This window comes from Mus caroli, chromosome 2 (genome assembly GCF_900094665.2).
Source record: "Mus caroli chromosome 2, CAROLI_EIJ_v1.1, whole genome shotgun sequence".
Taxonomy (NCBI): domain Eukaryota; kingdom Metazoa; phylum Chordata; class Mammalia; order Rodentia; family Muridae; genus Mus; species Mus caroli.
In genome coordinates this window covers 168,322,823-168,333,006 of record NC_034571.1, presented here as the reverse complement: position 1 = coordinate 168,333,006, position 10,184 = coordinate 168,322,823, and positions in this window count along the sequence as shown.

Here is a 10,184-nt window from a genome sequence, read left to right as displayed (position 1 = left end):
TGTGTGTGTGTGTGTGTGTGTGTGTGTGTGTGTCTGTGTGTGTCTGTGTGTGTGTCTCTCTGTGTGTATGTGTATGCGTGTGTCTCTGTGCATCTATGTATCTCTGTGTGTGCATGTGTATCTGTGTCTGTGTGCATATGTGTGTGCTTGTGTGTGCACTTTGTATGTGCCTGTGTGTGTGCTCTTGTGTGTATCTGTGCATATGTGTCTATGTCTGTGTGTGTCTGTGTGCAACTGTGTGCACTTGTGTGTGTGTGCTCTTGTGTGTCTCTGTGTATATATGTCTGGGTGTGTCTGTGTGTCAGCTTGTGTCTGTATGTGCATGTGTATGCTCTCGTGTGTGTCTGTATTTCTGTTTCTGTGTGTGTCTCTCTGTGTGTGCTCTTGTGTATGTTCTCTCTCTCTCTCTCTCTCTCTCTCTCTCTCTCTCTGCCCCCCCCCCGTGTGTGTGTGTGTGTGTGTGTATGTATGTGCGAGTGTGTGTGTGTGTAGGTGTGGGAGTTAACATCAAGTCTTACTACTTATGCAATGCCACCTTATTTTGGGACAGGGTTTCTCACTGTCCTAGAGTTCACCAAGTAGTCAGGGTGGCTGGCCAAGGAGCCCTAGGACCTTCTGTCTCTGCATTCTTTGTGCAGGGATTACCAGGTACACAACCAGTTCCAACTGGTTTACAGGAATGTGGATGTCAAACTTTTGTCCTCACGCATGTCAGGCAAGCGTTTTATGGACAGAGCTTCCCCCAAGCCCTCGATTAGTTTATCAAAACAGAGTCTTGCTTTGGCCTTGAACTCATAGATTCTAAGCACAGGCTGCCCTACCTACCTTCTTCAGTTAATTTTTGAAGGGAAATATGAAATGTCACATTCACAGGACAGGCCTGGGGATTTGAATATCGTGGCTGAGTCGTGTAGCCTCAGCTGGATCTTGCCTCTCTCTTCACTTCGAGAACTGGGGTAAGTGCCTTGGCCTTTCTGAGCCTCACTCTCATCCAGCAGGTGGACAGCACACTAGCACCATCAGTCCATGGGCCAGTGCCTGCTATAGACACCTAGCAGGATGCCAGTGTTGCTGCTGTTGTCTGTCACTAATATTCCCCTGTGTTTCTCACCCCACCTCAGATTTGCTTGGACTCTGCTAAGCATCCAAGCCTGGCTCTGGGAAGCACTTGTCTGGAAGTCTGGCCAACCAGCAACCTTCTGTCACTTGCCTGTCAGGGGAGATGGTGCCATGCTGTAGAACTACTTCCTGCCACTTCAGCTACAGGGACTTCTCCAGGGTCCCTGGCAGAGAGAATTCTGTGTAACCAGCTGTCCACACATCTTGTAGAACAACCACAGGGCTTCCCGAGTGGACCTTCTCTGCCCCAGGCTCCACTTGGCAAATTAACCATCACCCTGGAGCCGGAAGCTGTGGCAGGCAAGGCCACTTGACATTCACTTTAGAGACACACTTGTTCACATACACTCCAGATGCCCACCTGCTGCTCTGGGGTCAGGTACTGACTCTGGAGGAGTGCTAGCATGAGGATGGAGCTTCCAGCCAGACCCAGCTTGTCCCCAGCTGGAAGTCCTGTCCCCAGCAGCCTCCTCTATGTTGATCATCCTGTGCTAGCCATGTGTGCCCTCCTGTGCTCTAACTAAACATCTNAACTATTGGGACCCAGAAAATCTGGTAGAGATGGCACCAAGGCCAGGCTTAAAAGCAGTTGAAGTGGACACTGTAGGGTGTGAGTAGAATATTGAGTGTAACTCCAAGAAGCCTTCAGATTCCTTCTGGGACACGAGAGGTGTGAACAGCCTGGAGCCTTAAAACTTCTCCCTTTTGTAAATACAGATAAGCTTCTGTAATCCTGAACTCGGTGCATATTAACAAGAATCAANACACAAGTTGATCCAGGGTGGGCAAGAAAGACGGTTCAGGGCCTTGGACTCCTCCAGGCTTCCTGGTGTCCTAGAATTGGACNTGTTCTGTCTGGCTAGAGAACTCAAGTGGGATGCATGGGGCAGCAAGAGGTGATTTTTCTCTCCTGCTCCTTCGGTCATCTCTTTTCCATCCTATTGACATGCAACAATGTAGAGACATGTGTTATGCTTATTTCAGCAGGTGAGCTTCAGGAAGCAAAAAGTATGTGTGGAAAGGATTCCAGTAGAGTGGAATTCTGCAAGAAGTCTGTCTGNTCTCTACCCACCAGGTTCTAGAAAGCACATACACACGAAGCTCTGATAGTTCCACANAGCACAGGAGTGAGCTGCTTCAAAGAGCACTGCAAAGCCTATGGCAGCCCAGCCTGNTCCCAGTGCCTGACACCACAGCTGCCCCTAGAGCTTGTACCCAAGCCCCACACCAGCAGCATACACCACATTCACAGCCTGCCTTAATATACCCAGTCTCTCCCAAAGCCTGATCCTTCCTTCTGCATCCATAACCTGCCCCAGAGCCACCACCTGGCGCTTGAACTTTCAAGAGCCTTCAGGCTCATTCCCTGCTCCCTGCTGCCAGCATGGGGTGCTCCAGCTGCATCTACTCAGACTGGGGTTATTGACATCAATGTAAGCAGCCCTCTGGAAGAGTTTGTGGGAGTCACTTGTGAGTGGTGTCCCATCACCCATCTGAGGATCTACTTGTGTTGTCCAAAGAGAGGGCTGTTCCATGTAGATGTTTTGGCTGCCCCCCTGTCCCTAGGCACATGGCATCCCTCTTCTTGTAAGGTCCCACTAGACACTTTACAGTGAGCATTTTGTTTCCTATGCGGGGGTGGGTCTGATAAACACTAAAGAAAGTGGTGCCCTAGGCAATAGGCACATGCTTGCCCTGCCAGGCTTCCGCCAGCTCATCACAGACACTGTGGCTGGTGGGAGGGTGAGCCTGACATTTCAGAACTTTCAGATAACAGGCAGCCCTGCAAGGACCATCTCTTCCTCGAAGGGCTGCCAATCCAGTGGTCTTCAATTGCAAGAGAAGGAATCATGTCTGCCTGCACTGGGAACCTTGACCTTGCCTCATACAGTGGTCTGTTTGTTTATAACATTACCATGTTTATGACGCACACTGGCCTGTGTAGNCCTTTATCTATGATCAGCACAAGTCAGAGAGAATGTGCCATGATCTTAGAGAAGATCCCATGCCCTTACTGNCCTCCAGAAATGANCCTAACACACCATCATCATCCAAAAAGGACAAAATAGTGGAAAATCAGGTCAAAAAAGTCCTACTTGAAACAGTTTAATTTGGACAGCTTTCTCCTCCTCCTCCTCCTCCTTTTCCTTCTCCTCTTCCTCCTATTCTTCTTCCTTTTCCTCCTCCTTCTCCTCTTCTCCTTCTAAGTTTTTGGAGACAGGGTTTCTCTGTATAACAAGTCCTGACTGCCCTGGACTCCACTTTGTAGACGGGGCTAGCCTGGAACTCATAGAGATATCCTTGCTTATGTCTTCCAACTGCTGGGATTGAAGAGGTGTGCCACCATGCCCTGCTGGTCAGCGACTTCTAAGCTCTGTGCTAAACTTTTGGGGCTACTGAGCAGTGTGCCCCTTCACTCAGCTAAGCCAGTGCAAGGAGTCAATAACTCACTCCAGGTGGCAAGAAGGGCTTGTGTCTCAGCAGGAGATGCCACCTAGGAAAGAGGGTCAGAAGTCAGCACAACTCAACTCCAAGCAGCTAAACTTGTCTTGAGCTTTCCATGAGCTTCTGGGACTCAGGTGATTTCCTTCCTTCCTTCCTTCCTTCCTTCCTTCCTTCCTTCCTTCCTTCCTTCCTTCCTCCCTCCCTCCCTCCCTCCCTCCCTCCCTCCCTCCCTCCCTTCCTTCCCTCCCTCCTTCCTTCCTTCCTTCCTTCCTTCCTTCCTTCCTTCCTTCCTTCTTTCTCTCTCTTTCTTTCCTTCTTTCTTTCATTCCTTCTTTCTCTCTTTCTTTTTTCTTTTTCTGTCTTTCTTTCTGCCTTTCTGTCTTTCTTTCTGCCTTTCTGTCTTGTCTTTCTTTCTGCCCTTCTATCTTTCCTTCTCTCTTTCTTTGTACACCCTCGCATACAATTTTATGTTTGTGAGCTGATTCTTTTATACNGAGTGGGATACCAGCTTTAAAAACCTCTCTGAAAAAAAAAAATGCCTCAGGCCAGCCATGGAGAGACAAAGGTGAGAAGAACCACCCCAGACAGCCCAGGGAAGATGTTGCAGCTGAGTGGGAGCAACCCACCAGGCTCTGGGAAATGTGGGTACAGCCAAGACCTGTGCAAACCTGGGGACACGTTCACAGCAGGGAGTCCTGCCAGGAGTCTCTTCCCTTTCAGCTCTTTATCCCTTTTGAGTGACAGAACCAGGACCTGTCATTATCCAATGAAGCTCATTCTGTGCCTTATCTGTTTTTCTGGGCAATACAAACATCTGGGGCTGGAATTCTGCTGTGCGCACTGGTTCACACCTGGCCCGATCCCCGAATCCCACATTCCCATCACTTGGGCTCCTGAAACAGTGTGTCTACAGCCCTCACGACACCAGATCCAGCTGGAAACGGAAACATCAGTTTCTGTTTTCAAAATGTTGAATGGCTTCTGCCAGCAATGTGTCTCACGCCCGCAGCCATAAAGCCCGGCAAAGAAATAAGTTGGCTGTGATAATGTCTGTAGTGTATTCTAACTCAGAAATGTGAGGATCCATCCAACCATAAGAACTGCTCCATAAACGGGGTTACCGCTGTAAGACAGAATGCTATCGAGCTGTTTTATGTTGTGTGGGAGAAGAGGGCAATAGGGATGTGTTCANNGTATCGGGAACAGAAAACAGATGACCAAACNTTGCTTTCTGCGGAATACCAATTGTGTTTAAAAAGGAACGAGCTGCCATGTTGGTGCCAGCTCAGAATTTAACACGGAACCAGGACTNGCAAATTTACGGCAGCTACTTCTTGTAGCAGAAATTCAGGTGAGGATCATTTTTCCCCCTCTTAGTACATTTAAGTGTCTAAACTTCCCATAATAAACAAATAGTGTGTTTATAATCAAAACTAGGTATTCAAGGCATTACAAAGCTGTCAAGCTGCGCCACAAAATTGATTTTATTACCAGCGAAAACTGACAGTGATTGCTAGCCTCGCTGTTATGACAAAACACACAGAACATGAAATTTATCATTTTGACTGTTTCGAAGCGTACAATTCAGTGGCGTTAAGTACATTCACATATCTAACCGCCACGGCCATGAAGTTCCAGGATNTTCTCATCACCATAAAAGGAAATTCGAGGTGACTAAAATAGTCACAACTCATCGCCCTAACCCCCTAGTCTGCAGAGGTGATTAATCGCATTCTGTCTCTGGATTTACCACTTCTGCACACTTCACAGAAATGGGACCATGCAGCAATCTGTTTCTTGATTCCTTCACTACTCATAGAAGCTTTAAGGATATTAACTGTTTGTAGCATGTATCAGGACTTTATCCCCCTTCCTGGGTGAGTAATATTCTATTTCGTGGATATACCAGCTCATCTGCTCATTATTTTGACGTCTGGCTCATCGACCTCCGGCTATGGCAAATTACATAGTTATGAACGGGCCCCTGGAAATGTTTGTTTGACAATCTATTTTCAATTCCTTTGGGTTCATCTTCTGAGGTGAAGGTCCCATGTGACATAGTAATTCTATGTTTAACTCACTGAAGAATTGCCAATCTGTGTTACACAATGTCCACTCAATTTTACATTCTAGATTTCTTTTTTAAAAATTGTATGTGTATGAGTGTTGGTGCTTTGATTGCATGTATGTCTGTGCACCGTATTCATGTCTGGTTCCTGTGGAGGTCAGAAGAGGGAGTCAGATCTCCTGAAACTGGAGTCACAGGTGGTTGTGAACTGCCCAGTGGGTGCTGGGAATCAAATGAGTCAGCACTCAGGTGATTTCCTGTAAACCTGTTTCCCACCTTAATTTGTAAAATAAAGGAGAGCTGATGATTGGGCAGATAAAAGGGAAGGTGGAGTGGAAGGTTGAGAGAGAGGATGCAGAGGAGGAGGAAGAAGAAGAAAAGTGGAGCAGAAGCACATGGACTAGAGAAACGGCAAGTTCTAAGGGGTCTCATAAGATGGGAAAGATGGTAGTGTAGTGGTAGATCTGCCCAATCTAGGCACACAGCATGTAGTCATATTAACTGTGTTGTGTTATCATTGCCCGGGCATAGTTGGAATGGAGATATACCACAACAGGTAAGCTATGCAAAATTTTTTTTTTTAACTTAAAGTGTAAGAAAAAGTTTCTTAAACTCTGGGCTATGACTCCTCTGGAGTCACTTAGCTGATGTGGGATGATGAATACTTTGGCAACAGTACAAGCCGTCTGAAATACAGTGTCCCAGCAGTAGTGAATCTGAGGTGTTTCCGCACCGACTTCCAGCTGTCCCTGGTTCCTGGTACCGTTGTGGACCTTGCAGAGAACATGCTGAATGCTCCCACTTCCACCTTCAGTGTATGAGCGTTAAACTGGTGTCTCTTTGTTAAACTGGCGCCTCTTTGAATTACACTGTGTTATCATGTGTGATTATAAAAATCCCGACATCAAGGACTGGAGAGAGCTCTGCAGTTAGGAGCACTGATTGCTCTTGTGCCNGCAGAGCTGGGTTTCATTTCCAGACCCCAGATGGGATGATTCATTACCGTCTGCAGCTTCGGCTCTGGGGATACATCACTGGCTCCTGACTTCTGCAGGTACCACACTCGCGTGCACATACACACACAGAGGCACTCGTGCATAAACGTGAATACAATTAAAGACAAAACCAAACAAACAAGGAAACACTAATTGAGTTGCTAACTCCAGTTTAGATACACTAAAAAAAAAATCATTAATTTTGTTTGGGATTAGGAAAAAAAATTCAAAAAGTTTTGAAAAGGCCATAAATATGTACCTGACATTTGCATTGTACATTTTCAGCATGGCTGTTTCTAAATTCAAACTGCTGATAAATTCTAAAGCATGCTTTTCAGACACCCTATGTCCATCCTTATCAAATATTCAATCGTGTTCAACTCTTTATAAACATAAATAAGCAAGCCCATCTCACTAATACACACATTTGCATTTGTCTCTCTTATGGGTAAAATAATGTTTGTGACAGTTCCTATTGGTTTTACCCTCAGGAAACTCTCAGTGTGCATAACTTCGTTATACCTCACCACACCCAGAGTTCACCAATAAGACTAGATTTGATAACCACACTGTTTAGGGGATCCCCTGGCTGTACCCTTAGGGGCTAGAGCTACAGACCTTCTACCTCATCTGTCTCACATTGACAGGAACTTGGAGTATAACTTTGGCTCTCATCCTTACACAGCAAATGCTTTACGCATGGAGCTGCCATCTTCCCAGCTCTCAGGTTAGGAACGTGGCCGCTTCTGTCCAGTTCTCAGATTTCAAGTAGTATTCTGCAGTGAGTTTTCATATGATCTATAGCTTTTCTGCTTCCTGTATTGTCCTGTAGTAACACCTCAGTAATATTAATCTCTGGACCCCAGTGCGCACATAGATTGGGGATCTCCTTCTCCTTAAATCTTCTTTGCTTTCTCTTAGCAACACCCCAGACTCTGGCTCACAAGTCTTTTGCCTCTTGGCTCTATCAGCCCCTAAACACTCCACCATTTCATTGCTGTTGGAAACAGGTATTTTCTTAGTTCCCTTTGGATGCTTCATTGCTGAGGCAGAGAAACACAACTGAGCATGTGCGCTGCTCTGAATGACATCATTAACCAGTGCCATAGGTTTTGCTGGGAGACTTCCTTAGGTCTTTGGCATATGAGATTTCAGGTTCTATGGATAGAAGAGGTTTCACTTTTCCTNGTTTAATGTGTATATTTTTAAATATTTTTTTCTTTCCAGATTTCTCTGGCTGGACATTTCGGGACAGAACTCAAAACACACAAAGACAAAATCANCCCAATAGTGAGCATTCCATATTCCATCCTCACGTTGACCGAAACCTTCCTGTCTTCACGCTGAGTGTATTCGTCATGGTTTTTCATAAATAAGCACTTGTTCTGTGTGGGAGAAATTCTGGTTCTCTCACTCTGTCCTTTGGTCTGTGCTCTTGAGCTGTGAGCCTCACAAAATGGTGGCCCCTGAGCTTCCAGTACAATTGACTTGTGTCACATGACTTGACCGGCTGACAGATGAACCAACCCTACCTCGTATCCTAATAAGGTTCCTACTTGTTCATGTGGCAGAAGGCNCTCAGCGCTGGTTTGGTCTGTTGGCATCGTATTCATCTCACTGATCCTCACAGTTCTTGTTGACAGAGAGAGGGGCAGATGCGTTGGTTTTCTGCTTTCTCTGCTCCAAGGTTTTCTTTTGTTGTTCTTGTCTTAGTTTATTTTTAGAACTCAAATAATTGTAAAACTTTTAAAGGCCTGGGTCAAAACAGAAATGGAAGGCTTCAAACTTTGACCAGGACACTAAGCTCCAACCATCTCTTCCTGTGGANGGGCAGTTTCTTCTACCAATCGAATGTGGTTCCTTGTGATGGCTGATGTTGAGTGCCAGCTTTACCCAATCTAGATATGAATGGGGGCATTAGTGAAGTCTGGCTTCAGTTGTGTCTGTGGGGATTCAAAGGACTATCCAAGAGGAGAAAGACTTCTGTGGGCCTGGACAGCGCCCTCCAGTGGACTGGAGGAAAAGGAGGGGCACNGGGAGAAATCCAGCTGAGTATCTGAGTCCCCTTTGCTCTGACTCCTGATCCCCGGGGACATGGGCAAGCATTCTCCTGCAGCCAGCCTGTCCTCACTGTGATGGATGGTTCCCTCAAACCATCAGCTACAATAAACCCTTAAGTTGCTTCTGGTCGGGTGTTTGATCACAGCAATTTGTGAGCACCAGCTTTTCCAATCATCTCCCCAAAGCTGGACATAAATGTTTCATGGAGTTTTATTGTAATTTCAATTCCTCTTTAATTTCAAGGATGTGTTTGAGGAAAAATATCTAGCTTAGCAAAAAATAAAACGAACCTAAAAAAACAAACAAAACAAACAAAACAGGAACATTTTGATGTCAGAGATGGAAGAGGAACTCACAGGAGGAGATCAACCCAATACCGGAAGCCAAAAGTCCAACACAATACCGGAAGTCAAAAGCTACACGGTCAAAGCCACGTCTCCACATCAGCTTATTCCACAGCTCACTGCAGACACAGGTTTATTTGCCAACCAGACTCTGTCCTACAATACCTGTCTTTCTTACTGCCNGGTGTGGAGAGGGCTCTTCCTCAGCACCGCCAGCCAGCCAGTCATAGTAAAAGGCTCTCCTAGATAGGACCAGGCCTCAGAGTACTCACTCACCTCCTAAAGGGCCCGAGCCCAGATACTGGCTCTTCTGACTGCAAGAATCCTGCANTGNTCAACAGACTAAAGTGATCACCATGGCTTTCCGTCTGCCTCATACTGTTTCTGATGGTAGAAAATCCTCGTCAGCTCCACCATCTCGTTCCAGGTCAAAAGCAACTACCTGAAGCCATGTCTTCTGCCTGCAGCTGCATCAGAATTTTTGGGAAGCCAAATTTCAGTACCCAAGGATGACTTCCTACAAAATAAATGCTCACCTAGCCATCTAGCCAATTGCCTGAATNTGTGCTTCCCGTCAAAGCAGAACCCAATAAAGGCACAGTTCTCAGAGAGGAGCTGACAATGTATCAGGAAGCACGGGTTTAAAGTGGCGGGCTCCCCAAGGACCACTTCTGAGCAGCTGAATCATGGCCAAGTCACTTGAATTGTCTCAGCCTTAGCTTGTTTCCCTGTAAAANAGATATGACAACAGGTCTACCAGGTTGGATCACTGAGAGGACTAAAGAGGAGAGTAGATAAGTCCATCACCAGTACATGTCAGTGAGTGGCAGGGGTAGCTGAAGATCCCTCTGCAGTAGCTGCCGGAGTGCAGCTACTTTCTATGAGGGTGATTAGGTGTCCACATCACCTGCCTTCCAGGCTGTCATTCAGAATTCACACTGTAATTCATTCAGCAAATGTCCCCTGTGTGTGTGTGTGTGTGTAGTGTGTACTGTGTATGCATGTGTGTGTATGTGTGGTGTCTCTGTGTGTGTGTGCATGTGTGTGTAGTGTGTACTGTGTATGCATGTGTGTGTGTGTGTGGTGTCTCTGTGTGTGTGTGCATGTGTGTGTAGTGTGTACTGTGTATGCATGTGTGTGTATGTGTGGTGT